This window comes from Patella vulgata, chromosome 5, assembly GCF_932274485.2.
Source record: "Patella vulgata chromosome 5, xgPatVulg1.2, whole genome shotgun sequence".
Classification (NCBI taxonomy): domain Eukaryota; kingdom Metazoa; phylum Mollusca; class Gastropoda; family Patellidae; genus Patella; species Patella vulgata.
The window spans coordinates 79,424,542-79,438,077 of record NC_065883.2 but is presented as its reverse complement, the minus strand read 5'-3'; the positions used below and the strand labels follow the sequence as shown (position 1 = coordinate 79,438,077).

General features: G+C 39.5%; 1 long non-coding RNA gene across 1 annotated transcript; it reads right to left on the bottom strand.

Annotated features, from left to right (window-relative positions):
* Positions 1 to 2,451: 2,451 nt before the first annotated feature.
* Positions 2,452 to 12,424, bottom strand: LOC126822696 (uncharacterized). The gene is made up of 5 exons (XR_007680933.2): positions 12,135 to 12,424; positions 8,884 to 9,149; positions 6,614 to 6,763; positions 5,633 to 5,798; positions 2,452 to 2,929 (listed from the first exon to the last, which is right to left on the bottom strand). It is a non-coding gene; the product is annotated as an uncharacterized LOC126822696 (long non-coding RNA).
* Positions 12,425 to 13,536: the final 1,112 nt, after the last annotated feature.

Genomic DNA, 13,536 nt, shown 5'->3' with positions numbered 1-13,536 from the left:
CCCATGTGTTGTACTTGATAATGAAAGGTAAATTTCACCTACATATTATTTTTATAAAATAAAAGTCTGGTTTTATCTGGACACCGCATAATACAGCTTGTGACACCGGTCTCCATTTCCAGATGAAGACTGACAGGTTTAAGCTGTTTGAAAACGTATTACGTATATTGAGTTAGATGCTCGGTCCTAAGGTAGAGGATTGTAACACAAAATTAAGCAGTTTTTAATTTCCAAAATATTATCGGGATTGGCCCTTTAAGCTAGTTGACCGACATTTTAAATCCCGAATAGAAGATTGTAATCGATAACACTTAAGTGTATTTGGAGAATGCTACTTCCATTTAATATAATTGAATTGGTTTATTTAATCTTTGAGTTTATAACAGATGTGAACTGGGGCCTGTTTCACGAAAGTTTAACTAATATAAAATCCACATTTTAGTAATTTGATTGAATAATATTAGATTGATTTTAGTGTTTATATAGCCAATCAAAATTGAAGTATCTACTAAAATTTTGATTTTATCTCTAGTTAAGATTTCGAGAAATAGGGCCCTGGAGTAAACTCGCATTCAAAAACCGTGAACTAATTGTTGGATGTGGTGGCCATTAAGGACAGAGTAGTGTAGATATATAGTTCTATGTGTACAGAATGCCATATTCGGAGCCATTCTAAAGCTACGCCCCTGGTATTTTGTTTGAAGTTTTATTACATAGTCTTATCATGGACATGTACCTTATAATACATATAAGGTCCATGTTCTTACTTCCAAGAAAATGTAATCTTGGTTGCATCACTACCGCGGAATAATATCGGTACCAGAGTAGCCAGCTAAATATAGTTTTGTGTATATGATTGATAACGACTTGTGAAATCTTGGTACGGCAATATTGCTATACATATAGGTACAATATTGTAATTGCTTAAGACAATTGCCTTCATGCAGATGGGAGGTCATTCTCGATTTCCCCGGTGATATCGTTCCGTTCTACTCAACTAATCTCTAGGTCGACCCACGGGGTTTTTACGAATTCAGATTATTCTGCCCTTGATCGTAACTTGATTCTACGAACCAATCAAACAAACAACAGTTTATACAGCACTTTTGGAGTCCTTATTCAAAATTTCGCGGCACACTAAGGAAGATCTCGCGGCACACTGGTTGAGAATAACTGCCCTAGACGGTAGCTTTGACTCTTGCCAGCTTGTAAGAGTGTCTGAACAGTCTTTAGGGTTGAGTTCTAGGCTTGTGGATCTCAGACTATAGTATTCTGGACACACCGAATTATCAACTCTAAATATACTGTTTTGTATATTACGGTCCCACTCGGGTTCACATTTGTTATACACAAAAAGGACTAATTTTACATCTTTTCAATTGTTTTAAAAAAAAGCAGGATATATTCAATCCTCTCAAAATTCTTGCAAAATACTTAGTGTTGTCGACTGTTCTCAGACGGCTTAAGATGGGACTATAGATTACAACTTATATATGTAATATCATATCATATGATAACGATACACATGTTTTTTGGTACCATGATACAGGATCTAGGTATTTGTGGTGGCTCACTATGAGTTGGCCGAGGTAATTCATTCAATTATGCCCCCTCCCTCTGGGATGATAATCCGAGATACAGTGTACTTGCTGGCTGAGGTAATTCTTTCAATCATGCTTCCCCCCCACCCTCCCTGAGATGACAATCCCAGAGATGACAATCCCAGATCCAAATGTAATTGTTGGTGTGCACGTCAGACAGCTGGAATTCCATGAAGAGTGCCATCGTCTGGATAAGAAACTTTCTCATCATAGCAAACTGCATGCATTGCTGCTGTGAAAGACTGTAGTCCTCAGTATTGAAACCACATATCTTTGCATGCCGTTCGCCCATTTTCATTAGCGGGAGAGAATAATAGTGTTTTTAACGTCCAAACACAAACTAGGTCATTTCGGAACTAACATATGGTTCAATTCTATTTCAATAATTCGCTTGCGTGTAGAGGTCTTTGGGAGTGGGAGGAAATCAGAGGACCCAGAGAAATCTCATGAGGTTGGCAGGCGACCCTGCTGTGTGTCATTTTCAAGCGGGAAATCGAAACCACGGCACTTGACTCAATGACAGACCTTGTGATTTCAAGCACACGCATACCCCACCCCACCCGTCCCCTGGTCTTGATTAGCCTGGTTAGTTGAAAACAAGATTGGCCTCGTTTGATTTATTAGATCACTGTAACGCTACTATAGATCGCACAAGCAGCATCAGCACAGAAAAACTTTGTATTTAAGTGAAACATAAAATGTACAGGAAGCGACTAGCTGAATCATCAGCCGACTACACATGACACTTCCACCAAGGCGTGCCTATAGACACAGGGGGCTGAGTAAAAACAAACTCAGGCTCAAACGTTAGACACAGGGAGCTGTGTAAAACAAAACTCAGACTCAAAAGTTAGGTAACAGTCTCCGGTCTTAGTTTAATACTTAGGCTTGCGATTTTACACGACATAGGCCCCAAAATGGTGACGTTAACAGCAATGTATAAAGCTAGCAGCAGATATCAGACGAAACACCACAAAGAGTATACTATGTACACACCATGTTAGTTTAGTTTTACAATGGTTGTTATGTTGGCTGGTCATGGTTGTAGAACACAATCAAGGACAACAAGTATATATTCTTGATTGAATTTACTACAGACGTATTTGGTGTTTGGGATTTGGGTTAAGTCCCTCCTCCGACTTTGGTTTTAGCTGTCGAAATGTGTTGGGTTATGGTGCCAGATGATGATACTGCTGCTTTGAAGATATTTATGCACCCGCATTTCATTCAATGTCAAGTTTTTAAGCATTTGGGTGCCCTCAACCCCTTAATTTTAGAAATCGTACACATGTCACTGGTATTTATTGTTTATAGGCTGATAAGCAGATCTGAAAATAAAATCATATACAATTAACTAGACACAGATAAAAACATTTAACGAAATGAAATGAAATGGAGTTTAACGTCCTACTGTTCTGCTATGAACTGGGCGAATGAAGACGGGCATACGCCATACAGTGTGCTATGAGGGAAATTATGCCCGGACAGCGGCACTACGGCCTACTCTTATATCGAATTCCAACTGCCAAGTGATCTTTTACGTGCACGCCAATGTGTACACAGGAAACCGGTTTATCGTCCCATCAGAACGACTAGACAGCTGTCCTTGTCAGTCGTCAGTCCCTCCGTCCTGCATCACTGACAAGGGGCGACCACGCCGTAAAATCCAGATGAACTTTCTCGGCCAATGCAGGGATCGAACACCCGACCTCCAGGCTAGCAAAGCAACAAAAGCATTTATCACGTTAATAGTTGCTTGAAAAAAACACAGAGTACAAGGTATGTGGTCGAGAAGCCCGGGGTCCAAGGTATGTGGTCGAGAAGCCCGGGGTCCAAGGTATGTGGTCGAGAAGCCCGGGGTCCAAGGTATGTGGTCGAGAAGCCCGGGGTCCAAGGTATGTGGTCGAGAAGCCCGGGGTCCAAGGTATGTGGTCGAGAAGCCCGGGGTCCAAGGTATGTGGTCGAGAAGCCCGGGGTCCAAGGTATGTGGTCGAGAAGCCCGGGGTCCAAGGTATGTGCCAGAAAAGCCAACGGGGTATTAAGCTGTGCTCGAAAAGCTCAGGGTTCAAGCTATGTGCTCGAAAAGCCATGTGTTTGAAATGAAATGAAATGAAATGGGGTTTAACGTCCTACTCTTCTGCACCTAACCTGGGCTAATTGAAGACGGGCATACGCCATACAGTGTGCTATGAGGGAAATTTTGCCCGGGCAGCGGCGCTACGGCCTACTCTTATATCGAATTCCAACTGCCAAGGGATCTTTTACGTGCACGCCAATGTGTACACGGGACCTCGGTTTTTCGTCCCATCCGAACGACTAGGCAGCTGTCCTTGTCAGGCCCTCCGTTCTGCATCACTGACAAGGGGAAATCACGCCGGAAAATCGAGATGAACTTTCTCGGCCAATGCAGGGATCGAACACCCGACCTCCAGGCTAGCGAGCCAGCGCCTTACCCACTTAACATTGGGTTCAAGCAATGTGTTCGAAAAGCCATGTGTTCAAGCTATGTGCTTGAAAAACAAGAGTTCAAGGCATGGGCCGGAAATGCCCAAGTTTGAAGCTATGTGCTCAAAAAGGAATGAATGCAGATAAACAATATGATTTTATTTTTTTTTATGTGGGAACTTTTCTGCGGTAAGATGATCAATTTTGTCGGGAGAATCGGACACGTTTCTGCCTTCTCCTGTTCGAATCCCATTTACAAGGGTATCTTTGTGTTGTGCATGGGGAGCCGCGGTGGCTCAGTGTGTAAAACTCTAGTGTGCCAACCTGGAGGTCCGGTCCCGATGTTAACCGAGAGTGTTCCTGGAGATTGTCCAGCTGTGCAGGACGTAAAACTCCATTCTCTATCAACAACCCCACCGAGATTAGCTAACATATTAACAAGCCAACAGGGAAACCAGGAAGTCTTAAAGTGAACCCGGGGAAAACCCACAAGTTTGAACAGGCGACCCTACTCCTTGTCATGTACAAGTGGGACTCGGATCAACCCGATTCAATAGAAAAAGACAGCCACACCCACACAACAGCTTTGTCTCGAAGAAAAGATAGTCATAGACAGCACCCAGGCTTATCCGAAAGACTCGTCTTCCCAGTCGGTGTAGAACAGTAGACAGTGAGACGTTAGACCACATTTCATCTCATTATATCCGTGTAACATACACCCGACACAAACTAGGTCATTTCGGGACTCACATATGGTTCAATTGTATTCAGTAATTCGCTTGCGGATAGGGATCTTTAACATTTGAAGCAAACCGGAAAAATCCACGAGGCTAGATAGGCGATCCGACTCCTTGTCACGTTCAAGCGGGGAATCGAAACCACGCCACTTGACCCCATGATTTCACGCATTAAACCACTAGACCCCCCGACCCCAATTTTTTTTTAAAGATGGATTCCCGCGTACAAACTGGGTGATTTAATGACTAAAAATATATTCAAACAAATTAATTTGTCATAACTTTGCTTCAAATCCTTCTCAAATATTGTAATTGCGAAGGAATGTCCTGCTATAAAAATTCGATCAAACCAGGTCATGTTTACGTCACGTGACTTACCTCTCTTTGAAGTCAGAGGAGAATTCATTGCATACATAAGACGATGTTGTCTTTAATCGCTTACTATTTATTACGAATATCGAATCCTAATTAAATTCTCGGATTATCCACTACCCGCGTCTTTTTCCGTCATTTTTATCTCAGCAAGTGTTGTACGTCTAACTCTTCATTAAGTTTATCAACTTGTACATCAAGCGCTCAATGTTCGCGCGTGACCTTTGACATCACGCGTGCAGAAATTCCTAATCGTCGGGCTGTTGATCAGGGGAACCTTATATATTTGTCCTGTATACGCTTCATGAGTGTTTTTCGGGGAATTCAGTATTTTTCTAGTAAGATTGGATATCTCTACTTTCCATATATACCAAAATTACCATACTTTTATTGGAAATAACCACCCGATAAATAATTTTCTGGGAACCCATCTTTAAACGAAACAATATAGTATAAATATATTAAAGGCTGTTAAACCTGTCAAATTCTCTTAGAGTAATAGTAACAGCTGGAACACAGAGAATACTGGCAATAATCTCCAAACCAAATGACCAGCCTTTTATAGTTGTAATGGAATGTTTAACATCTGATGTAGGGCATAGAGCTGCTGCATACAAGATGGCACTGGATAACGATAACAGCCCTACAAAATATACATTAACATAATGATAATACATATACAAAATATACATTCACATAAAGATAATAACCCTACAAAATATACAGTCACATAATGACAATATACAAACAAAATATACATATATACATTTACATAATTATAATACAGATATACATTTACATAATGATAATCAAACTATACATTCACAACATGATAATACGTACATATATACATTAAGATAATGATAATCAAACTATACATTCACATAATGATAACACCAAAATACATTTAAATAATGATAATATGTCCCGGGAACTGAAAGCTACTGGGGAGTGCCTGTAGCGGTCCTGTGTACAATAGACAATAGGATTAATCCTATTAATCCTATAATTCACTATTGCCAGTTGAGAAATTGACAAAAAATCGTTTTTAACTTCAAGTTTAAACGATTGAAGATAGCTATTCCATGGGGGAAATAGGAAAACAATGGAGGTAACTGTGTTATTATTTCCTGTGTCAATGATTTTTAAGTGTGGGAAATAATGCCTATGATCGTATAATAGTGAGTTGATAACCTATTGAGCAAAAGACATGGAAATAAATATGTTTTGACTTTGGGTTTAGAAAATATGAAATTCTCGCTTTAAGCGGTTTCTTTAACTAAGATATGAAGGTTGTGTATTACCTATATATCTTACCTGATAATATGGTGATATGAAGGTTGTGTATTACCTATATATCTTACCTGATAATATGGTGATATGAAGGTTGTGTATTACCTACATATCTTACCTGATAATATGGTGATATGAAGGTTGTGTATTACCTATATATCTTACCTGATAATATGGTCGTTACAATAATCATCACCCGGATACAATAACTCCATATATCTAAACACGAACAGAGAATGGCTAGCCGTAACAGTAACACCACGCCCATCACTATTAGCGCACTCACGGCTAATAACTGAACATGTATCATAAATACTGAAAATAGATATTGTGTAACATATAGTTTAGGTTTTATATTTGGAATTCAAAAGTAGACTAATATTAGAACTTCTATTAAAGAAATCAGACTGCTTTGATTTTAGTCAATTTAAACGAAATTAAAATCTACTACGATATGTTAGTTTGTGTCGAATGGGCGTTAAAAGCCGCCCCCGCCTCTCTCTCTCTCTCACCCCTCTCTCTCTCTCTCTCTCTCTCTCTCTCTTTCTCACACACACACATACACAACAAATAAAATAAAAATCTTGAAATTTTTCCCCAAACTGCAGTTTGAGTTTGACGGACACTCTGAATCAGAATTGTGGAATTTTCTAAAACTCTGAATTCCGGTTGGTAATTGCATCACCCCACGGAGATCACGTGGATAAGTGGGTAAGACGCTGGCTCGCTAGCATGGAGGTCGGGTGTTCGATCTCTGCATTGGCCGAGAAAGTTTTACCAGATTTTCCGGCGTGGTTCCCCCTTGTCAGTGATGCAGGACGGAGGGCCTGCCAAGGACAGCTGTCTAGTCGTTCGGATGGGACGAAAAACCGAGGTCCCGTGTACACATTGGCGTGCACGTAAAAGATCCCTTGATAGTTGGAATTCGATATAAAAGTAGGCCGTAGTGCCTCTGTCCAGGCAAATTTTCCCTCATAGCACACTGTATGGCGTATGCCCGTCATCATTAGCCCAGTTCGGAGCAGAACAGTAGGACGTTAAACCCCATTTCATTTCATTTCATTTCATTTTGCATCACCCCACACAATAGTTAGTAAAAAATCCCGGCACTCATTTTTGCGGAATGAAATTATATTCGCATTTTTCTGTTTATACCCCTTTATATTGCTTCTTTAGCTAGTACCCGTCAAATTTCTCTGTTCTTTGATAAGATTTATTATCACCCAATAATACACATTTTACAGTAGATAACGCTTGTATGATAAATTTTATAATCTGCTGCGATATCGCTTTACATGAATTTGATTAGTCAATTAAAACGATACTACTTTTTTTATTTTCAAAGAAATATTCATTCTTTTATTAAAAGTAACCCTATTTTTTTTTTTTTATTAAAAAGGAACTATTTTATTTAACCGACATTGATGGAAACACTGGGTCAATATAAAGGACTTTGCAATGGTTGAATTGCTGTCAAAATATGATGTATCACTACGCCGGTAATGTAATCAGATTCAGTAAAAGTGAAATCTATAACAAAGAATTATATTTATTTATTTGTGCATGTAAGAAAGGATTGGGTGATAAATAAAATCTCCTACTCTTCTACTCGTTTATTTACTTTATCAAACGAGTGTTGATATTTTTTTGATATCAAAAAAGACTAGTAGGAGATTCTCTATTTAACTACTGTGTAATGAATTAAAAAACATAACTTGTGATTTAGATGAAATTACTGCTTGGTTTGACGATGAGAGATACTGGCCTAATGTGATGTACGGAGATATTTATAATTATCTTATTTCATCAAAAACAGTCGATGGACAAGAAACGAAAGACTTTACAAAAGTTTACAAAGCTGCATGTTCCTGAAGCAACGACTGCGAGTTTCACAACATCTGGCCGTTGCTTGTTTACTTCACAATTCCCGAATTTATAGCTATGTTATCTACAGACGAGATCAAGCCTTCTACTGAAGATGGCTATTCCCATAACCAAAGTTGCAGCTTTGTCATCTTCAATAGAAGGCTTGATCTCGCTTTAACTCCGTACATCTTATCAAGGTCTTCACGTAATACCCTGCATATTGCGGCACTAATTTCGATTGGGCACAAGCCCAACTTGTGAGCCTATCAGATTCCTCGATCGTCGCGAATACCAAGTCTCGCGCTTTAAAGCTAAAATGTCTACCTGTGATAACCGAGTTGCACAGTTCAAGGTTCATTCAATGTCAAGGTTTCCGTGGAGGTCGCGATGTCACTACCTCTGATTGAAGGCTATTGCCCACGTGTCTGTAGATAACATAGCTATAAATTCGGGAATTGTGAAGTAAACAAGCAACGGCCAGATGTTGTGAAACTCGCAGTCGTTGCATCAGGAACATGGGGAATATCATGACGTCATGCAGTGAACTATGACGTATATTATATACTCACCATCTTGTGTTTTGTGTTGATCTATGTGAATATATTTACACGTGAAGCAACTAATGTTGTCTTTATTATAATATATATCACACGTCTCCCATAAACCACTATAATTGGTTAAAACCTGACCCTCATGAGTATGGATCCAGTGAGGCGTCCATACAGCTAATAGCTGAAAGACGAAGGCTATTACAGTAGTAACACAGGCCATTTCTCTTGAATAAGGTATCTTCAACATCTTTCATTCAATTTCTGTCTTCCGTCCTTTTATAAATCTGTTAAATATTCCATAAAAAGGTTTTTTTTAGAAAAATAATCGTGCATGACAAGAAGCATGAGACGGGATTGTAAGAAACGCTTAGTACCGATGTACGTTTTTTTTTGTGGCGCGTTATGATTTAGTCGGATCAGGTGGGTCAACTTCCGACATCAGATAATCCAGCCCAAGGGGAACGTGTGATATAGGTTCATCGGCTCCATTGGGACTCATTTTGATTTATAAACTGTTAAATCAAAATCTCGCGGAATTAGTTTTACAACGAATGTTATACATAATGATACTAGTTGTCTGAAAAAAAACCCAATTGAATAGTTTCATGGCTGGACTCCAGTCTGCAGGCCGCGTCACAAAGCCTGCCCAAATTTTCCCCGCTAACATTTACCAATATGACATATATATCCTGTGAACTACTATATACAAAGCATTCGCCGGTTTTATCTGCATCCAAGTGCCGGCGAAATTCATAAAAACTCATAAAAAATTTGCAAACTTTTAATCTCGTCGTCAGATACGTGTTTTCCCGTCACAGATTAACGTCGTTTTTCCTAGACTGGGATTCTCGGAAATCCACGCGGCCTGCAGGCTGGAGTCCAACACTGAAACTATTCAATTGTTTATCAGATAACTAGTATCGTTATGTACAACAATCGTTGTGAAAATAAATCGGAGAGATTTCGATTTGACAGTTTTTACGTATTTTTGAAACAGGTTTCAAAGTGCGTTGGTTCTGTTATGCAAGATCATTTTCGACGTTCCAAAGTAAAAGTTTGGTGCTAAGACCCCCTAAAGATAAATTTTAAATGTTCCTATTATTAAATAGAACAGGTTTCGCTTTAGTTTTTATATTTTACGTTGACATTTTATTGCTTTAAATCTTCCTAGTGCAAAATCGGAAAATTCACCTTTTGACCTCCAGGGTCACTAAGACTAAAGGTGAATTTCGCAAGTTTACATTTTTATTGAAAGTTTGATTACTTTCGATTTTCAGCTTCTTTTCATAATTCAAGAATGGCTGCCCATTTACTTTCAGTGCAAATGAACTCATTTGACCTTTGATCCCGAATATCTCGAAAACTCCCCAACGGCGGACTGATTACCACTCGGCATCGTATTCCACACAAAATTTTACTCAAGAAAAGTTGGGTCTGGTTTGTGTGCCCATTTGATGGACCCCCCCCCCCCCCAAACCCCCGCGCTGAGCCTCCAGTCTAACGGGACTGGCATTTATTTTTGGGTGAGAAAGGGCGCACGGGAGAGGTGGTACGGGCTCATTGTCGATGTGGGCGTAAAGATATTATTTTCACCCCTTTTGATTTTATCAATGTCAGTATTTTGAGACATTGGTTTCCCCTTGTCAGTGATGCATGACGGAGGGCCTGAAAAGGACAGCTGTCTAGTCATTCGGATGAGACGAAAAACCGAGGTCCCGTGTACACATTGGCGTGCACGTAAAAGATCCCTTGGCAGTTGGAATTCGATATGAGAGTAGGCCGTAGTGCCGCTGTCCGGGCAAAATTTCCCTCATAGCACACTGTATGGCGTTTGCCCGTCTTCATTAGCCCAGTTCGGAGCAAAACAGTAGGACGTTAAACCCCATTTCATTTCATTTCATTTCTTTTCATTTTGAGACATATGGTTGCCTGTACATCTTTTCCCGGCCCTGGACACGTGACTGCCTATACATATCTGGCCAAAGCCCAGCTTAGCCATGGGCTTGAGGGGGCCAGGGCTCCGTGCTTCATGGAATAAAGAGAAAAAAAAAATCAAATTCCAGATGAAAATTTCACGGTAATCGATCTAGCGGCGCAGGGGTGGAGAATGAGCTATCCCTCTGTGAAGTTCCATTCGGTGATCGGATATGTGGTATCTAGGAAATGACACAAATGGGCCGTAACACATATAATAATGTAATAGGTATATAAACTGATTTACATTCAATCATTTCTGTTTTAAGAATATGAAGTCACCGTTTGAGATGACTTGTGGAATATGTCTAGCCGCGTTCTACGAGTCCCTTGTTACAAATGGCGCTGAAACGGAATGAAATGGGGTTTAACGCCCTACTGGTCTGCTCCTAAACTGGGCTAATGAACACGGGCATATACAATTTGCGATGAGGGAAATTTTGCCCGGACAGCGGCACAATGGCCTACTCATATCGAATTCCAACTGCCAAAAGGTCTTTTACGTGTACGCTAATGTATGCACGGGACCTCGATTTTTCGTACCATGCGAACGACTAGACAGCTACCCTGCACCACTGACAAGGGTAAACCACGTCGAAAAGTCCCGATGAACTTTCTCGCCCAATGCTGGGATCGAACACGCAACCTTAAATATTGGATATTCGAAGCCCATCTTTTCACGGTGGATGATATTTAGTTAGAGACTTAGCTACTTTAACCATCGATAGAATACAAGTGTTTACTGTATGATTTAGATAAAGAGCAAGCCATTCTGTCTATAATAGTTCAAAAATACATAAAAATAATTAATATATTGAAAAATTTCCATCAAATTCGCTATAAGAATAGGACGTATCGCCGCTGTCCGGGCAAAATTTCCATCATAGCACACTGTATGGCGTAGGTTTATCTTCATTAGCCCAGTCGGAGCAGAGTAGTAGGTGGGTGGGTGTGTTGGTGCTTGACAGGGGTGAGGGGGTTGGGTGGGGTGTGTTGGTGCTTGACAGGGGTGAGGGATGGGGTGGGTGGGTGGGTGTGTTGGTGCTTGACAGGGGTGAGGGGGTGGGGAGGGATGTTGGTGCTTGACAGGGGTGACGGTTGGGGGGGGGGGGTTGGTATGTTGGTGCTTGACAGGGGTGAGGTGAGTGAAAAACTTTAAACAACATTTAAAGGAAAACCAAATGAAAATCCAGTTACATATAGAGGTTCATTGAGATATGACAAGCAGGGTACCAGAGGCCACAAAACCTAAAATATCATTTAAAAGAAAAACAAATGAAAATCCAGTTACATACCCTGTTCTCTCTGTTAAACGACTGTATGTCTTGATCAACCACAAGGGGAAGTTGGTGAAATATTATTAACAGCGGATATTATATCAAGATGTAGCAATCTTCTTCCTCCTTTAACTATAGTCGGTATATTGAATAAACTTATGACAGGATTCTAAACGATTGTCCCCTATGTTTGATTTTAAACTCAAATAAGGAAATTATTAGTCACGTGTTCAACTGAAACCAGATAATAACTTCATAAATATCTTAAAGAATGGAGAGAAATATTGCGTGGGAAAAACAACCACGAAAATAATAAAAAGAAACCCAACGAACTAACTCGAGAAAATGAGTCATTGATATCCTTATATATAGGTTGCCAATCATTCATATCCTTAAATATAGCAGGGGCGGATCCAGGATTTTCAGAAACGGTGGGCGGACTGACGAGCAACCAACCAAGTCACCAACCGGCTCGTTTTGGAGTAAATTACGACGGGGATCACTACTATTTTTATGTATTTTTGTTCTCCTTTCCCGCGAGAATATATGGGGCAAAGAAATAGCCCAGTTCGGAACAGAACAGTAGGACGTTACATCCCATTTCTTTTTCATTTCATTTTATTCCACTCAGTGTGAAATCCTAACCAAATATAATTGTGAATTTCCTATTATAAACTATAATTTCCGCTATCTAGTAACAATATTAGTCATAAATCACTGGGTTTTATACAAATATTTCCTCCTTATTAAAATATTATTACACGAGACCAATACACAGGGATTAAATTATCATTCAACTTGTGGATTTAATTTTAACTATTTCAGATTTAGATTGACTCAACTGCTGGGATTAAATTACCATTCAACTTGTGGATTTAATTTTAACTATTTCAGATTTAGATTGACTCAACTGCTTTGCTTTAATTTATAGAAGAAAAAAAGCTTTAATAACCAAAACGTCGATTTAAATGAATTTGATGTGCTGATTTACTTTGTAAAGTGGGTATTTGTCTATATTTAAAGTAGCCAAGTCTCTAATTATAAACACGAATTGTGATATCCAATATTTAAGACAGAATAAAAATTTTACCATTGGTACACAAGTCGTGTACCAGCTTGAGTTTGAGCGCCATTTGTAATAAGGTACTCGAAGAACGAGGCTAGACATCTTCCAAAAGTCATGTCAAACGATGACGACATATTCTTATCTGGCGAGCATGGCTTATTTCCTGGACATTTGACATTAGGAGTAAAAACAGAAATGACTGAATGTAAATCAGTTTATATACGTTTACATTACATTGTTATATGCGTTGCGACCCATTTGTGTCAATTTCTATGTCACAAATACTAGCGATTTAGCGCCTTTAAAATTAAAGTTCCACAGTTAATTATGAATTTAAACCCTATTTATGGATAC